Genomic DNA, 25,754 nt, shown 5'->3' with positions numbered 1-25,754 from the left:
GAAAAGGGCTCACCCGAACCCAACTTCCGGTCTTCTCGAGCGGGCTTCCCGCCGGCTTCTCATCCCTCGGAATTGCTGTGTGCTTCCTTCTCGTTCGCCGACGTACTCATCCGCAGTCTTCGTCCCTCGGACGCACTGCGTGCCGTCCTTCTCGCTAGCTGCGTCTCTTGCTCCTCGAGCAGTCTTCCGCTCCGGCTTTCGTCCCTCGAACCACCGCACGCTTTCTTCTTGTCCGCCGGTGTACTCTTCCGCAACGCCTCGTCCCTCGGATACACCGCATGTCGTCCTTCTCGCTAGCTGCGTCTTCCACTCGACTACCTGTGCTCCTAAGCTCCTGCATACTTAGACACAAAGTTAGAAACACACAGGACCTAACTTAACTTGTTGATCACACCAAAACAACCTTGGGGTTCCAACATTATCCCAATCCATTATGATATTATGTTATTAGGGGTCGGTAAACATTTTACAACTAACCGTTCTAAACTTAACAACATAAAGAGAAGATGCATGACATGATATATAACAGATAAATATGCATGATCATAATAAGTCAATCAATTCAAACAATTTATATCATTGTTATTGTATTATTGTTTATTATTATTATTATAGTTGTTTTATTATTATTATTATTATTATTATTATTATTATTTTATTGTTTTATTTTTCATTATTAGTATTATTATTATTATTTACTTTTATTATTATTATTTTATATCATGATTAAAGGATACATGATTATAATTAGGTTTGTGGGAGTTTTGTTTTAGATTTGGTTTTGATTTATAACTTAAATCTAGATTTTGTGAGTTAATAAAATTATTAATAATGTTTTTTAATTTATTAATTTTATTTTTCAAAATATTATTTTGTTTTTCTAGTTTTCTAAAATTTAATTTGGTATTTAATTTATAGTTTAGTTTCTTATTTTTATTTTCTAAATTTTTAGTTAAATTTTGTTTATTGTTAGTTAATTTTAGATAATTATTATTTTGATTTAAATTCAAATTATCTTGAATAAAAAAAATTGATTAACTAGATCTAGATATTGATTAATGTTTGGGTTGAATTGATCAATTTTAGTCACATTTGAATTAATTAAGTTTTTATTAATTAAATTAGTTTTGTTAAGTAATGTAGGATTTTTCATGCTTTTTTAAATTCATAGTACAATTCAAACAAGAAGGATCTAGAGCATATAATTTTTCATGTAAAATAAATTGTTTTACCTTAATTGTTCCCCCTGGATCCTTAGATCTTCTTTCCGGGCATTGAGATTTGTAGTGTCCCATCTTTTTGCACTTGAAACATTCGATGTGGTCCTTCATTTTTCGGACTCTATGCATCGGTTCCTCCTTTGCCTCCGGTTGTGCAAATTGGTTCTTTGGACACTTATTTTTCTAATGTCCTTTTTCTCTGCAATTAAAACATGTTATGTGTTCTTTAAATTTTGTATTTACAATATCACCTTTTGAATCCTCATTAGGATTCTCCCCCTTGACCATTATCATTTCGGATTCAGGCTCCAGTGTTTGGTCAGGCTCGGGTTCGAATCCATCTGTCTCCTCTTCGACGATCAGTGTCATGAAGTTGATTTGGTCTTGATCTTCTAAATTTGTCTCTGAGGATAGCTCTCTGGATTCGGACTCACTTTCACCTTGATCTTCTAGCCTCGACAAAGTCTCACGAAGCTTGATCAATTTAGTCCACATCTTGAATGTGTTATTGTAACCTTCTAATTGACACAAGACTTCATTAGGCAAAATATTTATTAACATATTCATTACCTTTGTGTTCGATCCTGAGTTTCAAGAAGGTTGTCTTAGTGAAATCCAATTGTCGAAATTATTGCTTCCAACGAAACTGTCACGCCCCAGAGGAGTCCCTACCGATAAAATTTCGACAACATCTCCCCTGTACCGGTGACAATATGAAGCATATATACATACATCCACAAGTAATAAATATAAAACAACCACGCAGTTAATATACTCAGCCTACCCGGCTGGACAAAATGAAACAACCATGCAGTTAATATTCTCAGCCTACCCGCTGGACAAAGTGAAAACAACTACGCAGTTAATAACAGCCCACATGGCTGGAATTAAACACAGCGGAAGACAAAACAATAAATGCTCAGCCTACACGGCTGGTATATACACAAACCATTCCAGATAATAACTTACTGCATGTCGACATTGTTGATACAATCAACTTAGGATTAAATGAGGCGATCTTTATTTTTGATGTGTGTGTCAAAGGGTTTAAGTTATGATTTATATTGGTTCTAATATGTACTTAAGTTGTGCAGGACTTGGTAGATTGCACAAGCTTGGAAAGTTTCATGGATCAGGTTCTTGAAGATTGGTGAAGGATGGTGCATCCGAGGGACCACGGACAAGAAACAACCGGAGTGAAGGGAAGTGAACCTCAAAGTAATGTGAAGGATGGCACGAAGAATAGCTGCAAGCTTGAGTGCATTTGAGGGACAAAGGCTGAGGAGGAAGACTTCAAGGGCAACTCCGGACACCAGTCGACTGATGCAGTCGACTGGGAGCGAACAGAATGTCTCTGTTCACTCAGTTCACAGACACCAGTCGACTGCTAAAACATGCAGTCAACTACACCAGTCGACTGCATGTTTTATCAGTCGACTCGTATAATACCATTGGGATGATGACGCACAAGATCTCCACAGATTCGAACAGAACAGTAGCCGTTGTGTGCTACCAGTCGACTGCATGTTTCATCAGTCGACTGGTATCGAGAATTCCAGCATACTGTATATAAAGTTGGAAGCTTGGAGAGAACAACTTACCTGATTCGAAATTACTGTTTAAGCTTTCCAAGTGACCTCCAAGCCTTACTACTCTTATTCTCTCCTCCCTAAGCTTATTAAAAATCTTGTAAAAGGAGGAGATCATCTTGTAAAGGTTTCTCCACCGTCACTCTTGGAATGAAAAGGAGAAGATCTTTGTGAAGCTTGATTGGGTGTGTGCGTGCCTTGGATTAGTCACCTCAAGGCGGTGGAGACCAAGTAAATCGAGAAGTTAGCCTTGTTCTCTTATTGTTTTTCAATTTCATTTCTATTTGTGCTTTCGCTAACAAATTGTAGGTGAAAAATCAAAGAAAGACTATTCACCCCCCCCCCCCTCTAGCCATACGCAAAGGTCCTATCAGGCATGACTTGTACCACAATACAAAATATAATAAAAATCTGACCACAAGGCTTAAAATCATAAACCAAATAACATCACATAATATCAAGACCAAACACAATGTATCGAAAGCATAATACAAAATAACATAAAAAATTGATCTCAGATGCGACGTGGGACTAGCAGCCAGGAACCTCCAAGCAACTTCTCAATCATCTACCTGTTACTTGGCGAAAGAAAACCAGTTTGCGAGGTGGTGAGTACAGGGACTCAGCAGGTAATAGACAGATAGTGCATGAACATAACTTACAAATAAAGGGTGTCAACAGTATATAGTCTCATAAGGAAAGATAGCAGATACTACCATGATGTCAAAATAAATGTTCATTCCTGAAGTCATATCCTACGCTAACAATAGAAGGTCAGGGGTGACACAAATCTGCTACAGTACTGCCTATAACTACAGAGGTAAATATGTGAGATGTATCCATTTTACCAATAAATAAACCAGTGTCAAAACACCTACAACGAGTGTATATCTCAACATAAGTAAGCATATAAGCATAAGTGAACAACAGCAGTAAACGATGGCAGTATAAGTAAGCAATAACAATATATGTAAACAACAGATGTCAAAGCAAGTATAATAACAGCGTATGCACGGATGGTCACTCCCGCCCACCTCTCTACACCATGGCCCATGTATGGTCGAGAGGTCGGGTCAGTGACAGACTGTACACCACTCTAGCTACCACTCTCTCGAGTGGCCGAGGGGACAGTTGCATAGTAGCTAACTAGCTACGTCTGCGACGGGGGTCCCTGCTGCTCGCAACTCCAGCTATCACTACTTATGGTTGAGCGAGTGGAAGCACGATAGGACAAGCGACATCTACTCCAGCTACCACTCTCTCAAGTGGCTGAGCGTGTGGCCCTAGTCAACGACTCTCTCGACCACAAGGGAGAATTTGTCGTTGACATGCATGCAATGATATGATGTGCAAAATGCAATAGTCATCATACAAATATAAGCAGAAATTAGGTATGCTACATGAAGCTAGCATGCTCAATACGGTACATAAATAAACAACAATCAAACATGAAAACATAGTATCTAGTATCTGCTACGTATCATGGATAACAACGAGAGACTGTATAGATAGAGAAACGAATATCTCAAATATTGAGTGGAAGTATCAAGCGTAGAAAAAATAAGAGTGGAGTAAAGGTAAAACAGTCCTTATCCAAAAATAGCTCATGTACCAAGTTCAAAGAACTAAAGAGACAAAGTAAGAAGTACCTACCTTTATACGTATATCGTATTAGACAATCTCTATGTCAAGCAGCTCGTCTCAAATCCAAAATCCTGCGATCACATAATGTATGATATAACTAATCAAGTATGAACTAATTAGCTTAAGTTATCATGAACCGAATAGCTAACTAAACCCTAATTTGATTAGGAATCTATACATTAATTCCATTTCAATTATAACTCCAAATCTGATAGTTAACCAATCTCATTAATCCTGCAAAAAGAAGTACCATTTAGCAAATCTCATCATGTATCCAACATTTCTTTCACAACTATTCTCCTTATAAATTAATCCAGTTCAATTAGTTAACCATTCTTGTTTACATACTCCAATTATCCAATCCATACATGAAACTAGCAATCCAACTAATCCATTAGCTCTTATCACTATAATTGATTATCCTACCAATAAGAATGAGCTAGCATCCAACTATTGATTATACACATGCTACTATCCATCATGAACATGGATAACTAATTAATCAAAATAATCTTTTGTTAATACACCTAATGATCCAAAATCAAATCTATGATGATCAATTGTCAACCACCCTAATCTGATAACAAATCTCCATTTATAAATTCCCAATCAATCTGAGGTTATCAATGAGATGTAGATTAATCAACTAATTAATCTATTCAAATTTAGTTCATTTTCTAAATCAAACATTGGACTTCCTCTACGATGGCAACTCATGATGATCAGCTGAGATACCCATCAGGACTAGCTGCTGGTGAAGCTACTGTGGCTTGAGCAAAGCTGCAGAAATCCATGGCCAAAGCTACAAGATCAACCATCCTAATTAGCACAAACTTCCCAAATCAGAAACCACAATCAAGATCTCTACAACCCTAGGATCTAAAACGAAGTGCCTTACCAAAGCTTGTGTCCACAACTTCCTCTCCGGCTGGAACCCACCTCAACGAACCCTATTGACCGACGAAGAAGGAAATCACCAGGGGACTCAGTATTAGGGCACGACAGCAAGTGATGGAGAGGCGTCCCGTTGGTTGCTGGTTCGTTGCAACCTGCGATGGTGCAGCGTCTTTGATGCTAGCATGAGGAGGTGAGGCCGGCAGCATCCAGGGGTGCTCGTGCAAGGGAGAAAGAGTCATGGCTTTGGTGCTCTCGTGAGGAGAAGAGGTCGGCGGATGAAGGTGATCGGAGATGTCTCTGCCTTCTGTCTGTGAGGAGAAGTTTGGCATCAAAACTGGATTTGGATGAACGTAGAAGAAGATGGAGAGGGGGAAGAGAGGACAGGACATCCGGCGGTGGTGAAGGATGGAGCCACCAGCCCTTGGTGGAGGAGAGGGAGGTGCAGCGGTGGAGAGGGGGAAGGAGATGTTGGGTAAGAAATTTAGGGCTGAGGAGTTTTTTATAACTATACTTAGGTTTAATACAATTAAACCCTAAGTTGATTCCTTAATCAACTCCCACTTATGGGTATTCCAAATAGGTTTTTCTCGAGCCCATAAGTGCATCCCCTCTAAATACGTCGTACGAGCTCCGATTAATTTCAGAAAAAATTCTAAAAATTTCTAAAAATTTCGTTAAGGCTATTAGCCTATTAAACCTTATTATTTAATTATTATCTGATTTGGTATTTTACAGAAACATTCCATTATTTACCTCTAGGAATTGAAGTAGATTTTATCGAACGGCAGAGGTTCATAGATGCTTCTGCCTTCTTGATAGGATGTCGACATTCTTACAAGAAAAGAAATAGAAAACAAATTTCCAAGACTTTCATCTTGAGATTAGTAGTGTGGGATTAAGAATAAAAAGTATTTCTTAAGAGTAACAAAACTTCTAAAGAAAAAGAAAAAGTTTTTAAAAAATACTTGAAAAATGGTTAAGTAATTTTATAGCTACCAGTCTCTAATACCAATTGTAAGATCGAAATAGTATGATAGAGGGGGTGAATATTGTGCTTTTAAAAACTTTTCTTATACTTGTTTAAATCAAAGTCGTGTAGCGGAAAATAAAAAACAGGTTCGGTTACTTGGTTCGGAGCCTAGGTCGACTCCTACTCCAAGACTCGTGATCCTTGATCGCACCGATGGGCAACCCACTAAAACTCTTTTCTCCGAAAACCTTAGTAGATCGTACAATGAAATGAGTAAGATAGTAACAGCCTACTATCTTACTTTAGATTAAGTACAAAACAAGCTAAATAAATATACCGATTACTTAGATAGAAGATGCATCTCGATCAGTACTTCTTGGATGGTACAACAGCTTGCTTGATGGATGCGTAGAAGAGTAGTAGCACTAACAACAGCTTGCACAGAGATGAACTTTGAACGAATCTGATTTCATTACTCAGCCTCAGACCTCGAGCTCACTTTTATAAGAGTCTTCGACGTTCAGTAGACCAATCCTTAGGTTCGGTCGACCGAACCAGTTCCCTTCCATCTTCGCTGTGATTTGATGCTGATTCGATCTTTGGCATTTAATGACAATTAAGTGTTTAGTCGACCGATTCCCATGTTCGGTCGACCAAACAGAGATCCTTCCCTGGTCACCGAGATCTAGAATTAATGCGTCATTAAGTGATGATTTGTTTGATGGACCGATCCCCTGTTTTAGTCGACCGATCAGTCACACTTCCTTCTTTGCTTCTACTCGATCTGAACTATGTTGAATCATCAGGGTTCGGTCGACCAATCCTCTGGTTCGGTCGACCGATCAAGCTTTGATCTGTAACGACCCAAATTTCCTCATTATGAGTCCTAATAGTGGTTAAAAATATTTAGAAATAATTTAGAAATATTCTAGAGATTTTTAGAAATTTTTAGAGTATTTTTATATAATTTTTGGAGGTCGTTTGATATTTTTACTAAACGAAAGAAGTTTCGACAAAAAAATGTCCAAGCCGAGATTCGAACCCGAGACCTCCGGCCGAACCAAGCTTTAAGCGAGTCCGGCTGACCAAGTGTGCAAGCAGTGGTTGCTAATTAAAGAAGCATGAAATGTATTTAAGTAGTAGAAGTTGATAACAGGAAATAATAGGAAGAAAAAGGTTGCAGCCAAGATTTGAATCCACGAGCCAAGCTTTAAGCAACGCGTGGCTGACCGACTATTCCAGCGGACATTATAGATTAAAGACGGAGAAAATTCTATTTAAGCAGTAGTTAAAGAATAAGAGATAAATTGGAATAAAAATGGTTCGTCTGAGGAATCGAACCCGCAACCCCTGATTTTAGCAAATCACATATTACCAAGTGTTCCAACGAGCGATGCTGATTAAAAGAAGGAACAAAATTTAGTTATGTAGTAATTAATAAATAGAAAATAAATAGGAGAAAAAAGGGTTCGGCTGAGGAATCGAACCCGCAACCTCTAACAGGGGGCAAATCCGGCAGACCAAAAATGCAAACGGACAAATCTGTTTAGAAAAGTTAGAAAAATTTATTTAAGGAGTTAACAGAAATATTAAGTTATAAAAAGTGATAAGTTGATGATCTATTTTCCCGTGACTTAAACCATTCTCTCCTTCTCTTCTGCGTATGATGGGGGAGCTCGGGTAGAAAACAAAAGGGAGTTAGGGCATCGTCTCCAGCGGCCGACCAAGGTCCTAGAAGCCCTTCTTGTTCGGTTGTGAGTCCAAGAAGCAAGGTAAGTGCTTCTCACCTGCAATAGGAGTAGTTTCAGACCTTTGTTCTTCTTGAATTCGAAGCATGAGAAGCGCTTATAGAGCAGATTTTTAATTAAGCCTATGGTGCAGATTTTAATTAAGCTTATAGTGCAGATTTTTATGTAGGCTTATAGTGCAGATTTTAATTAAGCTTGTAGTGCAGATATTTAATTAAGCCTATAGTGTAGATTTTTAATTAAGCTTATAGTGCAGATTTTTATGTAGGCTTATAATGCAGATTTTAATTAAGCTTATAATGCAGATTTTTATGTAAGCTTATGGTGCAGATTTTAATTAAGCTTATAGTGCAGATTTTAATTAAGCTTATAGTGTAGACTTTTAATTAAGCTTATAATACAGATTTTTATGTAAGCTTATAGTGTAGATTTTAATTAAGCTTGTAGTGCAGATTTTAATTAAGCTTATAGTGCAGATTTTAATTAAGCCTATAGTGCAGATTTTAATTAAGCTTATAGTGCAGATTTTTATGTAAGCTTATAGTGCAGATTTTAATTAAGCCTATAATGCAGATTTTAATTAAGCTTATAGTGCAGATTTTTATGTAAGCTTATAGTGCAGATTTTAGTTAAACTTGTAGTGCAGATTTTTTAGAGCTTAAAATGCAGATTTCTTTATAGCAGATTTCTTTAGAGCTTGTAGTGCAGATTTCTTAAGAGCTTATGGTGCAGATTTCTTTAAAGTTTATAGTGCAGATTTTTTGTGGAACTTAAAGTGCAGTTTTTAAAGAAAAGATTATATAGCAGTTTGGTTAAGTATTATAGTGCAGAATTTATGTTTGCATAGTATGCAAAAATTGTGTAGCATAAAATGCAGAATCTTGATTAGTATAGTATGCAGAATTTTGATTAGCATAGTATGCAGATTTTTATTTATGCATTTCAAAATTAGAATTTGTTTAAACATTTCAGTTTTTAAAGAAGCATTCTTTTATTAGAGATATTAACAAGTATAAGAAAGATAAAGAAAAGAAAGAAAAAGGCCAAGGCCTTAAGTAGATCCCAAAGTCAAGACTTTAGGGATTTTGGCACACAAGGTGCTCTTTAAAATGCCAAGGCATTTAAAGAAGAAGTAATTAAGATAAATCATGTTATAAATCAGTATTTTACTTTTATCAGTGGCACTGTTCTGGACACTCAGTTGTCCTTGGGTTGGGCTCCCATAGTCGTCCCTAGGTTTAGATAACCTAGTAAACTCTACTAGATTCGGGATCACCTATCTCGGGTCTAGTTAGGGATGCGCGCATAGCAAGTACAGTTGCCGGGCCCAAGAAGAAAGTTGATTATTATTTTGAAGTATTATAAATATAAGCTTTTGAACAAGTAAAATAAGTTTCACATAAGTATAAAAGTATTAAAGTATAAGTTTTAAACAAGTGGAATAAAAGAATAAGTTTAGAACAAATGAAATAAGTTTCATTTTGTTTTAAATCAGCAAGTTTAGTTTTCTTTTATGCTAGCATGTTATTTAGATAAGCTTACTGATCTTTGCTAATTAGAAGAGCATGAGTAGCTTTACATGTTTAGCATTTCAGCCTGTTTGATTCCTTTACTATTCGATGAATATGAGTAGTCTTCATTAAGCATTCAGTTAGTTCATGTTATAGATATATGTACATGCATATCGAGTTTTTGTGAGTTAGATAGCCCTTACTAAACAATTTTGCTTATAGTTGCATTTCCTCTTACTGCATATAAAGGAAAGGAAAAGTTATAGCAAAGGAAGGCGACAATGAGGTGCGGATGGATGTGTGATGCCTGGACTATAGAAGCCTTGGGATTTAGCATAAGAATTTATTAAGATTGTCATTTATTAACAAAGAGTTGAGTAGAATACATTAGATGAGTCATTTAGTCTTCCGCTGCAAGTTAATTGTAAGTTTTGAGTTCTCCGAGAGTTTTAGGAATTACTATCAACATGTGTGCAATGTTAGTTAAGATAAGTTAGTAGTCTAGTAGCGCTCCGCCCTCGCAGACCAGTAGTGAGGAGGGTGGGGTGTTACAGTTGGTATCAGAGCAGTTCCTATTCTCCTACATCACATATCAGCACCAACCTTGCCGTCTTCAAGTAAGAAAGTATTTAAATTTTTTTTTTTAGTATGTTTTCTTTATTCTTTACAGTAAAGAGAAATCTTTATAAGTATTAGATTATATGTACATAATAGGGAGATGTTTAGAAATGCTTATAAAGTTAAGAATTCTACTTAGTTTCTTTCTACATAACTAGATGTCAAGAAGAGGACATCCTCGTACCGCTTGTACTGAGGACCGAGTACAGGAGAACCAAAAGGACAGAGACGTTATGGGTGATAGTGGATAGGAAAGTTAAGAGACTAAGGAACAAAGAAGTACCACTAGTAAAGGTCATCTGACAGAACCAGAAGCACGAGGAAGTTACTTGGGAGCGTGAGGACAGTATGAGACGGAAATATCCGGAATTATTCTAAGTTCGAGGCGAACTTTTTATAAGATATGGGGAATTATAATGACCCAAATTTCCTCATTACGAGTCCTAATAATGGTTATAAAATATTTAGAAATACTTTAGAAATATTCTAGAGAATTTTAGAAATTTTTAGAGAATTTTTATGTAATTTTTGGAGGTCGTTTGGTATTTTTACTAAACGAAAGAAGTTTCGACAAAAAAATATCCAAGCCGAGATTCGAACCCGAGACCTCCGGCCGAACCAACTTTAAGCGAGTCCGGCTGACCAAGTGTGCAAGCAGTGGTTGCTGATAAAAAGAAGCATGAAATGTATTTAAGTAGTAGAAGTTGATAATAGGAAATAATAGGAAGAAAAAGGTTGCAACCGAGATTTGAATCCACGAGCCAAGCTTTAAGCAACACGCGGCTGACCAACTGTTCCAGCGGACATTACAGATTAAAGACGGAGAAAATTCTATTTAAGTAGTAGTTAAAGAATAAGAGATAAATTGGAATAAAAAGGGTTCAGCTGAGGAATCGAACCCGCGACCCCTGATTTTAACAAAGCGCAGATTACCAAGTGTTCCAGCGAGCGATACTGATTAAAAAAAGGAACAAAATTTAGTTAAGTAGTAATTAATAAATAGGAAATAAATAGGAGAAAAAAGGGTTTGGCTGAGGAATCGAACCCGCAACCTCTGATCGAGGGCAAATCCGGCAGACCAAAAATGCAAACGGACAAATCTATTTAGAAAAGTTAGAAAAATTTATTTAAGGAGTTAACATAAATATTAAATTATAAAAAGGGATAAGTTGATGCTCTGTTTTCCCGTGACTTAAACCATTCTCTCCTTCTCTTCTGCGTACGATGGCGGAGCTCGGGCAGAAAACAAAAGGGAGTTAGGGCATCATCTCCGGCGGCCGACCAAGGTCCTAGAAGCCCTTCTTGTTCGGTTGTGAGTCCAAGAAGCAAGGTAAGTGCTTCTCACCTGCAGTAGGAGTAGTTTCAGACCTTTGTTCTTCTTGAATTCGAAACATTAGAAGCGCTTATAGTGCAGATTTTTAATTAAGCCTATAATGCAGATTTTAATTAAGCTTATAGTGCAGATTTTTATGTAGGCTTATAGTGCAGATTTTAATTAAGCTTGTAGTGCAGATTTTTAATTAAGCCTATAGTGCAGATTTTTAATTAAGCTTATAGTGTAGATTTTTATGTAGGCTTATAGTGCATATTTTAATTAAGCTTATAATTGTAGGACCGTTAGATTCGATAGAGGGGGGGTGAATATCGATTCGAAAAAGAGGAGTATAAACGCAGCGGAAAAATAAAATAGACACAATGGTTTTACTTCGTTCGGAGCCTGTGACGACTCCTACTCGAAGGCCCGTGGTCCTTGACCACTTTCGTTGAGCAATCACTAACAAGTCGAAATATGATTACAGAATAAGTACAGGAAATGCTAGTAATAATAAAGCAATACCGACAAAGAAAAATTAAATAAACACCGGAGGAGCACTTTTGTCGGAGCGTTGTTGACGTCGCACTTGAACGTCGAGCAGCAAGACCAGCAGTAGAAGAGTTCTCAGTAAAAATTGATTTTTGAAGCTCCTGCCTGGGGCTTCTTTTATATGCTGTTCCGGGTGCCTGGATCCCTTCCGGGCGCCTGGAGTGTGACGTAACTGCTCAAACCAAGATGCTCCACGTGGCGACGACTTGGCTGGATAAAATTCGCCTTCCGGGCGCCCGGATCCCTTCCGGGCGCCCGGATCCCCTCCGGGCGCCCGGACCACCTTGTTCCAGAAAGACTCCTTTTTCCTGCAAAACAAAGTTAGTCCGAGGCAAATATACATCCTGTAAAACAAATTGTTAGCACAGTTAAAGTTCAACAGATGGATAAAGAGAGTATGACTTAGATTCCGTCTTTCCGAGACCGAAATCTAGTCACGATGTCACGCCCCAGGTAGTCCCTGTCCGAAGAAATTTCGACAGCATCTCCCCTGTATGGCGGACAATATGAAACTCAGTATACATATATCTCTATACCTCGGCCACACACGGCCGGAATAATACAATACAATTAAGAAACAAACCACGCAGTTTATATCAACATTCCACACAGATATAATATATAATCAATCCACGCAGTTTAATAAGGAAAGACGATATAGAACCCCGAAGATATATGTAAACAGCCTACTCCACTACAACGAAGAAAACAAATCCACGAAGTAATGAAAATACAACCGCAGCGGAAAACAAAAGTAGCAAACCCGAATGTTCAATGTAAAGTCCACAATACAAACCCACAATACAAGTATATAAGGTGCAAAAGCAAAATATAATCCGACAAAGAAAATCCTCGCGATAATGGGGCTAGCGACTGGAATCTCCCCGACGGCCTCAACCTGAAATGGTAATAAAAACGGGGTGAGTTCAATGAACTCAGCAGGTAATCCAATAGACATGTACAGCAATATATAACTACCAGTAATATCCTAAGGTACAGCCTCCTAAACCATAAAGCCTATAGTATAGTCTCCTATCAGTATAACACATATGCATAACTGAATAAAATGCAGTAACCAACAATAGGCATGTAGTACAGTCTATAGCAAGAATAATAAGAAGAGGCATAACTGAAATAAACTGTACTCACCTGCGAGGCTTGGGCAACTGACTGTCAACATACAGAGATAAAAATAGTCAGAGCAAAAGCATGTATCCTGTATGCATGTCAATCATATGCAATCACCAAAATGCATCAATCATAACGAATGCAATCCGTGCATATGATGCAATATGACATGGTCACCCCTGTCAACCAGTCAGCCATCTCACACACAATGGTGAGACCGAGTGGGTAGGGCTGTGACACCGTGCACTCTGCCATCACTGCCCCTGAAGAGTGACCGAGTGGACGGGATGCTGTCGGAGTACACCTATCCTCCTACCTCAAACATAGTGAGGGAGCGCAATGCTCTCAACTCCCGGTACGCGATGACGGGGAGGGATCCCGGCTGCAACCCCGCTGTATCATGCTACCCATGAGCACCTACAGAGCTACTGCCATACACACCCTACTGTGCTGTGCCACTACCCATGCAGTGAACACGTTGTGTGCAGGCCTATGTAGCCGGCCGACGAGCTCAACAATAATGGAGTCGTCAATCGCCCAGCATGCAATCATGCGATATGGTGCATGCGGCTACAATATGACATACCTGAACAAAGCCTCCTCCATATATGTGCGTGTCAAAAAGGTAAACACATATAACTATAACCATGATATAAACAGCATAAATCCAAAGACATCACATATACAATGATGTAAGTATCATGAATCCAAGAGCATGTATCACACATGTAAAGCAACTAATCCAGTAGAGTAGAGCACTATAGATATGCACCTCTATGAACATATATACACATGGCAAGAGATAAAATATCCAATCCTGAAGTAAAGCAACTAGCAGATGAAGTATGTGATAGGTATCAACTAACCCTAAATCCAGGGGAAGTGTTGAACTACCAATCACTAGTAACCGTCTACAAGTATCGAATAACCTATAACCAGGGAAGTGCTAAATCTACCAATCACTAGCAAGTATATATAAACTGCACATATCAAAAGACACTATCAAGAGATAAGTCAAAGGGTACCCGCCTCAAATAGAAGGTACAATCCAAATCCGAAGTCGAGACGCCTGTCTCGAATCGGCGTCCTGCGTCAAACACATATAAATATTTTATTTAGCTAAATCCAAATGAATAGCTAAATAAAATCCCTAATACTAAATTAGGGTAAAATCCTAAACAACACAACCTCAATCTACCTAATTAATCTAATGGTTAATTAGGATTAGTTACCTAATCCTTAATCACCTATTAGATTAGGAATCCAACGGTTGACTAGGGTTAACTATCTTAACCCTATTCCTTCCATTAGATTAACTCTAAGCAATTAAATCTAATCACAATATTCCAACCAACACAAAATCTACAATTAACATGTATAAAAATCTCTTCACATACCTCGATTCACAGCCCCTATTGCTTGCTGGATCAAGGTTGCTGCTAAAATCACTTCACGATCACCTTCCCAACACCACAACAACAGGACCTCACTGCTCTAATCGAGTTGTTGTTGAAACAATATATTGTTGGATCATAGAGCAATCCACAGAACAGGTCCTCACTGGAATAAACCGGATGAAGCAATGAATTAAGCTAGAATTCATTGATCAGATTAAGATTGAAGATCACATAGCACATATTAGATTACACCATGGAAATCATAGATCAAACAACACCCTAATCTTACCTCAACCGATTGTATCCAGGAGGTGTCACCCAATCCGTGACCTAAATCAGCCACAAAGAGAAGAGGATCAGATTTGATCAAGGGAACAGCAAGAACGTGATCCGATTCCTTTCCCAAACCAGAACAGAGCATTGATCCGTGAATCAACAAGAATCCGATGATGAATCAAGAGGGAAATTGACAAGACGGGTTTCGGTTGAGTCTAGCTTACCCTCGCAGACAATCGAGTGGCACAATTCCGGACTAGGGCACCTCTCTAAGCTTCGGTGGCCGATGGTGGAAGGAGACGCAATCCGGCGATGCCCTGCCTCCAAGATCACTACTAGGTGATGCCGCTCGGTCTAATCCGGCCAGCAAAAAGGGTAATCACACTGTGTCCAGCGTGAGGAGCGAAGAGGAATGGTCTACCGATGGGAGACGATGCATGATCTGTCTCTCACCGTGCCCTAGCCACAGCGCCTTCGACGATCGGCCTCCAAATCCGCCGGACAGAACCCCCCGATCAGATCCAGCTCCTCGGCACCGTTGAGCTCCGGTGATGAGTCTCCTTCGGCCTTGGCGTCGAGTGATCCGCGAGAGAGGAACAGAGAAGAAGAGGGGAGGTCGGCTCGCGTCGGGGCAGAGAGGGGAGGAGATCGGGGAAAGAGAAGGATCGGCAATGGGGTTTGGGGGAGAAAAGAAATAAAGGAAATGAATTTATATATTAACACATTTCCTCACTTAAACGGGTATCCTAAATAGGCTTTATCCGAACCCAAAGTTGATCCCCTCAAAACCCTCCGTACGAGCTCCGAAAAATTCCCAGAAAATTTCTAAAAATTTCGGAAAATTCTATAAGGCTATTTCCCAAATAACCTTATTTATTTAAATTTTTCCGAGATCTCACATCCTCCCCTACTAATAAAAATTTGGTCCCCAAATTTCGCTTTAACCAACAGCAAACACTGAAGTATAACCATGCAGTATAAATGCTGAAAGGAACTCTAACCCACATACCTCAAGCAAAAAGATGAGGGTATCGAGCTCGGATCGTATCCTCGAGCTCCCATGTAGCCTCCTCGTCAAAATGATGCTGCCATCTGACTTTAACCAGTCGGACAGTCTTGTTCCGCAGCTGACGCTCTCTATGGTCCAGAATCCGCACCGGAACCTCCTCGTAAGTAACATCAGGCTGAATAGGAACAGATATATCTGACAGAACATGTGCCGGATCAGATATGTATCTCCTCAGCATAGATACATGGAATACATCGTGAATGCCAGCTAGAGATGGTGGTAGCGCCAGACGGTAAGCTACTGCTCCAATCCTCTCCAAGATCTGGAATGGTCCAATATATCGGGGAGCTAGCTTACCTCGGAGACCAAATCTCTTCACCCCTTTCGTGGGTGAAACTCTAAGAAATACGTGATCACCAATGGAGAACTCCAGAGGTCTCCGTCTCTAATCAGCATAACTCTTCTGACGGTCCTGAGCCTCTAACATCCTCCGTCTGATAGTGCGAACTAACTCTGCATCCTGCTGAGCTCTCTGAGGTCCTATCAGCTGGGCCTCCCCAACCTCTTCCCAGAGGATGGGTGTCCGACAAGGCCTACCATACAACGCCTCAAACGGTGCCATCTGGATAGCCGAATGATAGCTATTGTTGTAGGCGAACTCCACTAATGGCAGGTGGTCCTCCCAACTGCCTCCGAAGTCCATGACACAAGACCTCAGCAAGTCCTCCAATGTCTGAATAGTCCGCTCTGACTGTCCATCTGTCTGCGGATGGAATGTCGTACTGAAACGAAGCTGTGTGCCTAAGGCCTGCTGCAGACTCTGCCAGAATCGGGACGTGAACCGTGGGTCTCTATCAGATATAATGCTCAACGGAACTCCATGCAATCTGATAATCTCTCGACAGTATAACTCAGCTAATCGATCCAGAGAATCAGTCTTCCGGATCGCTAAAAAGTGTGCGGATTTGGTTAATCGATCAACGATTACCCAAATCGCATCATGGCCTCGACGAGTCCTAGGCAACCCAACCACGAAATCCATAGTAATGTGCTCCCACTTCCACTCGGGAATAGGGATACTCTGAAGTAATCCAGCAGGTCTCTGGTGCTCGGCCTTCACCTGCTGACAGACAAGACATCTAGCTACAAAATTTGCGATGTCTTTCTTCATACCGTTCCACCAATAGGAACGCCTCAAATCACGATACATACGGGTCCCACCTGGGTGGATAGCAAATCTAGAACGATGAGCCTCCTGAAGTAACTCCTCCATGACCGGGTGAGACTGAGGTACACATAATCTACCTCGGAAATAAACAATCCCCTCATCATCTCGTGTAAACTCGGTCTGCTGTCCGGAAGCTATCTGGCTGCTAATGAACTGTAAATGCTGATCTCCGGCCTGGGCCTCTCGAATCCTCATCCTGATCGACGACTGAGCAACCATAGTAACAAGAATACCCTGCTCTGTCTGTCCCTGCTCCTCAAGGCCCAACTCGGAGAATCCCTGAATCAAGTCCGTGACGGTAACTCGGTGACAAGCTAAAGTCCCTCTGGACTTCCTGCTCAGTGCATCAGCAACCACATTAGCTTTACCGGATGGTAGCTAATAGTACAATCATAATCCTTCAGGAACTCCATCCATCTCCTCTGTCGGAGATTGAGTTCCTTCTGTGTGAAAATATATTTGAGACTCTTATGATCAGTAAGAATCTCAAAAGTAATACCATAAAGATGATGTCGCCAAATCTTCAAAGCAAAGATAATAGCGGCTAGCTCTAAATCATGTACTGGGTAGTTCTTCTCATGCTCCTTCAACTGACGAGAAGCATAAGAGACTACCCTACCGTGCTGCATCAATATAGCGCCCAAGCCCTGAAGAGATGCGTCTGTATAAAGTATTAATCCGTCATCACCAGAAGGTAAAACCAAGACTGGTGCTGATACTAACCTCCACTTCAGCTCCTGGAAGCTGGTCTCACAAGCCTCTGACCACGTGAACTTCACGCCCTTCCTAGTCAGACGTGTCAATGGCATAGCAATGCGGGAGAAACCCTCAACGAATCGTCGGTAATATCCAGCCAAGCCCAAGAAACTACGAATCTCCTGAACTGACTTAAGCTGCTCTTAGCTGGTGATAGCCTCGATCTTCTGAGGATCTACAGAAATACCTCGGCTAGACACCACGTGTCCTAGAAAACCAACTGAGGGAAGCCAAAATGCACACTTGCTGAACTTCGCATACAGATGATGTCGTCGAAGAGTCTCCAAGACTATGCGAAGATGCTGCGCGTGCTCCTCCTCGGAACGCGAATAGATCAATATATCATCGATAAACACAATGACAAACTGATCTAGGTACTCCAGAAAGATACGGTTCATCAGATCCATAAATACTGCAGGAGCATTGGTAAGCCCAAATGGCATTACCAAAAACTCGTAATGTCCGTATCTGGTGCGGAAAGCTGTCTTCTGAATATCAGAATCTCTAACTCTCAGCTGATGATACCCAGACCGCAGATCAATCTTAGAATACACTGATGTATCTCTGAGCTGATCAAATAAATCCTCAATCCGTGGCAAGGGGTACTTATTTCTGATAGTCACTGCATTCAGCTGCCTATAATCGATGCACAACCTCAGAGTACCATCCTTCTTCTTGACGAAGAGTACTGGAGACCCCCACGGAGATACACTAGGGCGAATAAATCCCCTATCTAATAACTCCTGGAGTTGGACCTTTAGTTCGTCCAACTCTTTCGGTGCCATACGATACGGAGCTTTCGATGCTGGTGCAGTCCCTGAAATCAGCTCAATAGCAAACTCCACTTGCCTTCGAGGAGGCAAACCTGGAAGCTCGTCCGGAAATACGTCTGGATACTCTTGGACCACTGGAACGTCTGAGAGCTGAGGGCTACTGTTGTCGTCAGTATTAATCAACGATAATAGAAATCCCTGACATCCATGTGATAGCAGTTTCTGCGCCTGTATTGCAGAAATGGTTGATATCCCATCGTCTCTGATGCCAGTGAAATCCCAAGAGGGTTGGTTCGGAGGTCGAAAAGTAACCACCCTCTTCTGGCAATCAACTGTGGCATGGTATGCAGACAACCAATCCATGCCAAGGATAATATCGAACTCGACCATTTCCAATACTAACAAATCTACCGTGAGTATAATGCTACCAAAATCTAACGGGCAACCTCTGACCTCCTGAGTGACATCCAAGGTATCACCAGATGGTAAGGAGACGGTCAGTCGTCGCGGTCTACAAGAAGGTAGTCTACCAATCTCTCTCATAAATGCACAAGATATAAAAGAATGTGAACTACCTGTATCAATTAGCATATCAGCAGAAAATGCATAAAGTAAAACCGTACCGCGGAAAACGGATCCGTCGGCCCGCTGTGCATCCTCTCGGGTGACCGCGTGAACTCGTCCAGTATCTGACGGTGGTAGAGGCGGTAGCACTGCCAAAGGCTGCTGTGTAGGAGTCTGAGCCTGCCACTGCGTCGGTACTGGATACTGAGTCAGAGCTGGGGCTATGGGCTGCAGTATGTACTGAACTGGTGGCTGGAGCTGTAACTGATACTGCGCCGATGGCTGAGTCAGATACTGAGGTCCAGAAATAGAACCCTGGGACTCCATCAGAACACTGGAATGCTCCTGACCGTGCATGCCATATGCAGCTGTCGCAGGGGGAGCGGTCCTCTGCTGACGGTGTGAAGATTGGGCTTTCGGCCCGCCTCGCTGAGTCCCGGACTGACCAAACTGTCCTCCCGCAACCGAAACTCCGGAAGCTACATGCTGAGTCTTCAGCGAACAGTCTCGGATGACGTGGCCAGGCAGTTTGCAATAATAGCAAACTGATTGTCCCAAGGAGCAAGCAGAAACCAAGTGATCTCGGGATCCACATCGGGTATAGTGAGGATCACCGGTGGACCGTGTCCGGTTCCGCTGAGTAGACCGGGAACGTCCAGATGAAGATCGTCCTGACTTCTGGGGTCGGCCAGATGCCCCAGAAGTACCCTGACCCATCTGAGTGCGACTGCTCTGCTGCTGTCCCGTAGTCTGTGGCTGCTGGCTCTGTCCGGAAGTCCGATCAGTTTGCTTCCTCTTCTTATCTGCATTCACTCTCTGATGAGTAGACTCAATCATGAGAGCTCTATCCAGTGTCTCGGTGTATGATGACGTACTAAAACCAGACATCTTCAGCTGAAGATGCCCGTCCAGTCCCTGGACAAACTGAAGCATACGAGATCTGTCATCGGCCACTAACTCAGGACAGAATCTGGCCAACCGATTAAATTCAGCATTATACTCCATCACTGAGCGGTTATTCTGCCGCAGACTAAGAAAATCCTGCCGAAGAGTCATCTGATATGCTCGGGGAAAATACTGACTCTCGAATGCCTCCCGAAATCTCGTCCAGGTAATATGCTGATCGCCTATGATGGAGCGTTGTATGTCCCACCAGATCTCTGCCCTATCTCGCAGGTGGTAAGCAGCTAGCTCGGCCTTCTCCCACTCGGAGCAGGCCATGTAAAAGAATGTCCGCTCCATAGTCTCAATCCAGGACTGAGCTATGCTCGGATCAGTCTCCCCGCGGAATAATGTGAATCGACTCTTCATCGACTCGGCTAAGGCTGGGATCCGTGCTCGTGCCGCAACTATACCAGTAGGGATCGCTGCGGAACTAGGTAGAGCCACTGGAGCTGATCCTATGGGTGGTACTGAGGGATAGGCCGGAAGAGGTACCACTGGTGCTGTCGTATAACCTGGAATGGGTACTGCTGGTGGAACTGCTGAGTAGGCATAAGTAGGGGCGACTGGAGGTACGGTGGGCGGTACCGGATAAGGAGTAACCGGTACTGCTGGTGCGGGTGCCGGGTATGCAGTAACCGGCGCAGGTATCTGGGGTGCCAAGTACGTAGTAGCAGGCGCGGCTAGAGGGGCTGCCGGGTATACTGCGGGTACTACTGCTGGGGGAGGTGCTGAATATGCCGACGGTGGTACCACTGGTGGTACAGTCGAGGTAGGTACCTCGGAAGTCGGAGCTATCGGGGTCTGATAAGCACCCGTACCCACAATGACCTGAGGAGTCTGCCCCTGACGGACAGGCTCAACCCTACCAGACCTCTCTGAAGACTCTGTCTCAGGAGAATCTAACGGCCTCTTACGTGGCCGCCCACGTCTCGGTGCCGGTACACGTGTAGGTGGCATATCTGTAAAGAAAATGTTACCCAGATATCACTACAGGTATAAGAACTATAAAATTACCTCATTTACCTAATTGCCGTCTGGAGATGTCCTGTCGCTGCTTAGCCCCATAAAGAACCTCGTCAAAATACCTCGAAATTCCGAAACGAGTAAGTCGACAAAAATCCATACAAATCCAAAATACCGAGAAATGCTCACGAAAATAAGTATCGTAAATCCGAAACCCGACAAGTAGGTATCACAAAATTTTACTCTGATACCAAAAATTGTCACGCCCCAAGTAGTCCCTGTCCGAAGAAATTTCGACAACATCTCCCCTGTACGGCGGACAATATGAAACTCAGTATACATATATCTCTATACCTCGGCCACACACGGCCGGAATAATACAATACAATTAAGAAACAAACCACGCAGTTTATATCAACATTCCACACAGATATAATATATGATCAATCCACGCAGTTTAATAAGGAAAGACGATATAGAACCCCGAAGATATATGTAAACAGCCTACTCCACTACAACGAAGAAAACAAATCCACGAAGTAATGAAAATACAACCGCAGCGGAAAACAAAAGTAGCAAACCCGAATGTTCAATGTAAAGTCCACAATACAAACCCACAATACAAGTATATAAGGTGCAAAAGCAAAATATAATCCGACAAAGAAAATCCTCGCGATAATGGGGCTAGCGACTGGAATCTCCCCGACGGCCTCAACCTGAAATGGTAATAAAAACGGGGTGAGTTCAATGAACTCAGCAGGTAATCCAATAGACATGTACAGCAATATATAACTACCAGTAATATCCTAAGGTACAGCCTCCTAAACCATAAAGCCTATAGTACAGTCTCCTATCAGTATAACACATATGCATAACTGAATAAAATGCAGTAACCAACAATAGGCATGTAGTACAGTCTATAGCAAGAATAATAAGAAGAGGCATAACTGAAATAAACTGTACTCACCTGCGAGGCTTGGGCAACTGACTGTCAACATATAGAGATAAAAATAGTCAGAGCAAAAGCATGTATCATGTATGCATGTCAATCATATGCAATCACCAAAATGCATCAATCATAACGAATGCAATCCGTGCATATGATGCAATATGACATGGTCACCCCTGTCAACCAGTCAGCCATCTCACACACAATGGTGAGACCGAGTGGGTAGGGCTGTGACACCGTGCACTCTGCCATCACTGCCCCTGAAGAGTGACCGAGTGGACGGGATGCTGTCGGAGTACACCTATCCTCCTACCTCAAACATAGTGAGGGAGCGCAATGCTCTCAACTCCCGATACGCGATGACGGGGAGGGATCCCTGTCTGCTACCACGCTGCAGTCACACTACCCATGAGCGGACCAGCGGAGCACTACAGAGCTACTGCCATACACACCCTACTGTGCTGTGCCACTACCCATGCAGTGAACACGTTGTGTGCAGGCCTATGTAGCCGGCCGACGAGCTCAACAATAATGGAGTCGTCAATCGCCCAGCATGCAATCATGCGATATGGTGCATGCGGCTACAATATGACATACCTGAACAAAGCCTCCTCCATATATGTGCGTGTCAAAAAGGTAAACACATATAACTGTAACCATGATATAAACAGCATAAATCCAAAGACATCACATATACAATGATGTAAGTATCATGAATCCAAGAGCATGTATCACACATGTAAAGCAACTAATCCAGTAGAGTAGAGCACTATAGATATGCACCTCTATGAACATATATACACATGGCAAGAGATAAAATATCCAATCCTGAAGTAAAGCAACTAGCAGATGAAGTATGTGATAGGTATCAACTAACCCTAAATCCAGGGGAAGTGTTGAACTACCAATCACTAGTAACCGTCTACAAGTATCGAATAACCTATAACCAGGGAAGTGCTAAATCTACCAATCACTAGCAAGTATATATAAACTGCACATATCAAAAGACACTATCAAGAGATAAGTCAAAGGGTACCCGCCTCAAATAGAAGGTACAATCCAAATCTGAAGTCGAGACGCCCGTCTCGAATCAGCGTCCTGCGTCAAACACATATAAATATTTTATTTAGCTAAATCCAAATGAATAGCTAAATAAAATCCCTAATACTAAATTAGGGTAAAATCCTAAACAACACAACCTCAATCTACCTAATTAATCTAATGGTTAATTAGGATTAGTTACCTAATCCTTAATCACCTATTAGATTAGGAATCCAACGGTTGACTAGGGTTAACTATCTTAACCCTATTCCTTCCATTAGATTAACTCTAAGCAATTAAATCTAATCACAATATTCCAACCAACACAAAATCTACAATTAACATGTATAAAAATCTCTTCACATACCTCGATTCACAGCCCCTATTGCTTGCTGGATCAAGGTTGCTGCTAAAATCACTTCACGATCACCTTCCCAACACCACAACAACAGGACCTCACTGCTCTAATCGAGTTGCTGTTGAAACAATATATTGTTGGATCATAGAGCAATCCACAGAACAGGTCCTCACTGGAATAAACCGGATGAAGCAATGAATTAAGCTAGAATTCATTGATCAGATTAAGATTGAAGATCACATAGCACATATTAGATTACACCATGGAAATCATAGATCAAACAACACCCTAATCTTACCTCAACCGATTGTATCCAGGAGGTGTCACCCAATCCGTGACCTAAATCATCCACAAAGAGAAGAGGATCAGATTTGATCAAGGGAACAGCAAGAACGTGATCCGATTCCTTTCCCAAACCAGAACAGAGCATTGATCCGTGAATCAACAAGAATCCGATGATGAATCAAGAGGGAAATTGACAAGACGGGTTTCGGTTGAGTCTAGCTTACCCTCGCAGACAATCGAGTGGCACAATTCCGGACTAGGGCACCTCTCTAAGCTTCGGTGGCCGATGGTGGAAGGAGACGCAATCCGGCGATGCCCTGCCTCCAAGATCACTACTAGGTGATGCCGCTCGGTCTAATCCGGCCAGCAAAAAGGGTAATCACACTGTGTCCAGCGTGAGGAGCGAAGAGGAATGGTCTACCGATGGGAGACGATGCATGATCTGTCTCTCACCGTGCCCTAGCCACAGCGCCTTCGACGATCGGCCTCCAAATCCGCCGGACAGAACCCCCCGATCAGATCCAGCTCCTCGGCACCGTCGAGCTCCGGTGATGAGTCTCCTTCGGCCTTGGCGTCGAGTGATCCGCGAGAGAGGAACAGAGAAGAAGAGGGGAGGTCGGCTCGCGTCGGGGCAGAGAGGGGAGGAGATCGGGGAAAGAGAAGGATCGGCAATGGGGTTTGGGGGAGAAAAGAAATAAAGGAAATGAATTTATATATTAACACATTTCCTCACTTAAACGGGTATCCTAAACAGGCTTTATCCGAACCCAAAGTTGATCCCCTCAAAACCCTCCGTACGAGCTCCGAAAAATTCCCAGAAAATTTCTAAAAATTCCGGAAAATTCTATAAGGCTATTTCCCAAATAACCTTATTTATTTAAATTTTTCCGAGATCTCACACACGATCTCGACTTAGACATCCGAAATTGATCTAAGCCGGATCGACGCCTAATGTCCCCTTCCCGGGAATGCGTCCTCACAGTCACTCCCCTCCAGTGACTTACCTCACTTACCTGCCAGACGTCCGGTCAGCCCGTCGACCCGTCTGGACTTCTCGCCAAGCGTCCGGTCAGCCCGTCGACCCGCTTGGACTTCTCGCCAGCTATCCAGTCAGCCCGTCGACCTAGCTGGACTTCTCGCCAAGCGTCCGATCAGCCCGTCGACCCGCTTGGACTTCTCGCCAGCTATCCGGTCAGCCCGTCGACCTAGCTGGACTTCTCCTGCACACTCGATCAAAGTGTCAGACAACAACAAACTAACTTAACCTGATTTGTCATTCATCAAAATCTGGGTTAAATCGTTAGTGCTAACCGCACCAACAATCTCTCCCTTTTTGATGGAATGACAACTTGGTTAAGTTAGTGAAAACATATGCAAGAACCATGCATTTATGTAGTTTTTAAGTTAGTTTGAATTTTCAGTTTGGTTCAGCTAACTTAACCTAACTTAACCACCTAACCCTCCCCCTTTGGCATTCATCAAAAATAAGCATGGATTAAGTAATTATAGACCTCAGACAAAGTAAAAAAATGTCAAGTTAATCTGGAGGAGTTTAAGCTTTTGAAAATTTGTTTAAAGCATTAGCTTTTAGCTTTTAGAAAGCTAGCTAAGTTTAGATAGTTTCATTTTTAAACATAAGTTTTCAAAAACCAAAATTCCAAAACTAAGTTTGAAAAATTTATTTTTCCAAAAACTGATTTATTTTTCAACACTAAGTTTGTAAATGATTTAATTTAAAACTTAAGTTTTGACAATGATTTAAGTTTGAAAAGTCTAACTTTCATAATTTTCAACACTGAGTTTTTGCAAATCAAATTTCAGTTTGCAAATATTGATTTTGAACTTTACTTTTAGTTTTCAAAGGAGTTTGGTAGAGCTAACTTTGATAAAGTAAAATAATTAAATCTAATTTTCAAAAATCAAAAAATTTTAAAGTTCAAACGTACTAGTTTCAAAACCATGGTTTAAAATACTTGAAAAGTTGAGTTTTCAAAGATTAAGTAAAAAGGATAAAAAGTTTG

The 25,754-nt window shown here is 41.5% G+C and overlaps 1 long non-coding RNA gene and 1 pseudogene across 1 annotated transcript; both read right to left on the bottom strand.

Moving 5' to 3' along the window:
- Positions 1–15,884: 15,884 nt before the first annotated feature.
- On the bottom strand, positions 15,885–19,549 carry LOC122050291 (annotated as a pseudogene).
- Positions 19,550–23,088: 3,539 nt separating this feature from the next.
- Positions 23,089–24,397, bottom strand: LOC122051575. The gene is made up of 4 exons (XR_006131458.1): positions 23,958–24,397; positions 23,747–23,787; positions 23,458–23,620; positions 23,089–23,147 (listed from the first exon to the last, which is right to left on the bottom strand). It is a non-coding gene; the product is annotated as an uncharacterized LOC122051575 (long non-coding RNA).
- Between the last annotated feature and the right edge of the window lie 1,357 nt (positions 24,398–25,754).

Source organism: Zingiber officinale, chromosome 3A (assembly GCF_018446385.1).
Source record: "Zingiber officinale cultivar Zhangliang chromosome 3A, Zo_v1.1, whole genome shotgun sequence".
Classification (NCBI taxonomy): domain Eukaryota; kingdom Viridiplantae; phylum Streptophyta; class Magnoliopsida; order Zingiberales; family Zingiberaceae; genus Zingiber; species Zingiber officinale.
This window is presented reverse-complemented; position numbering and strand designations above follow the sequence as displayed.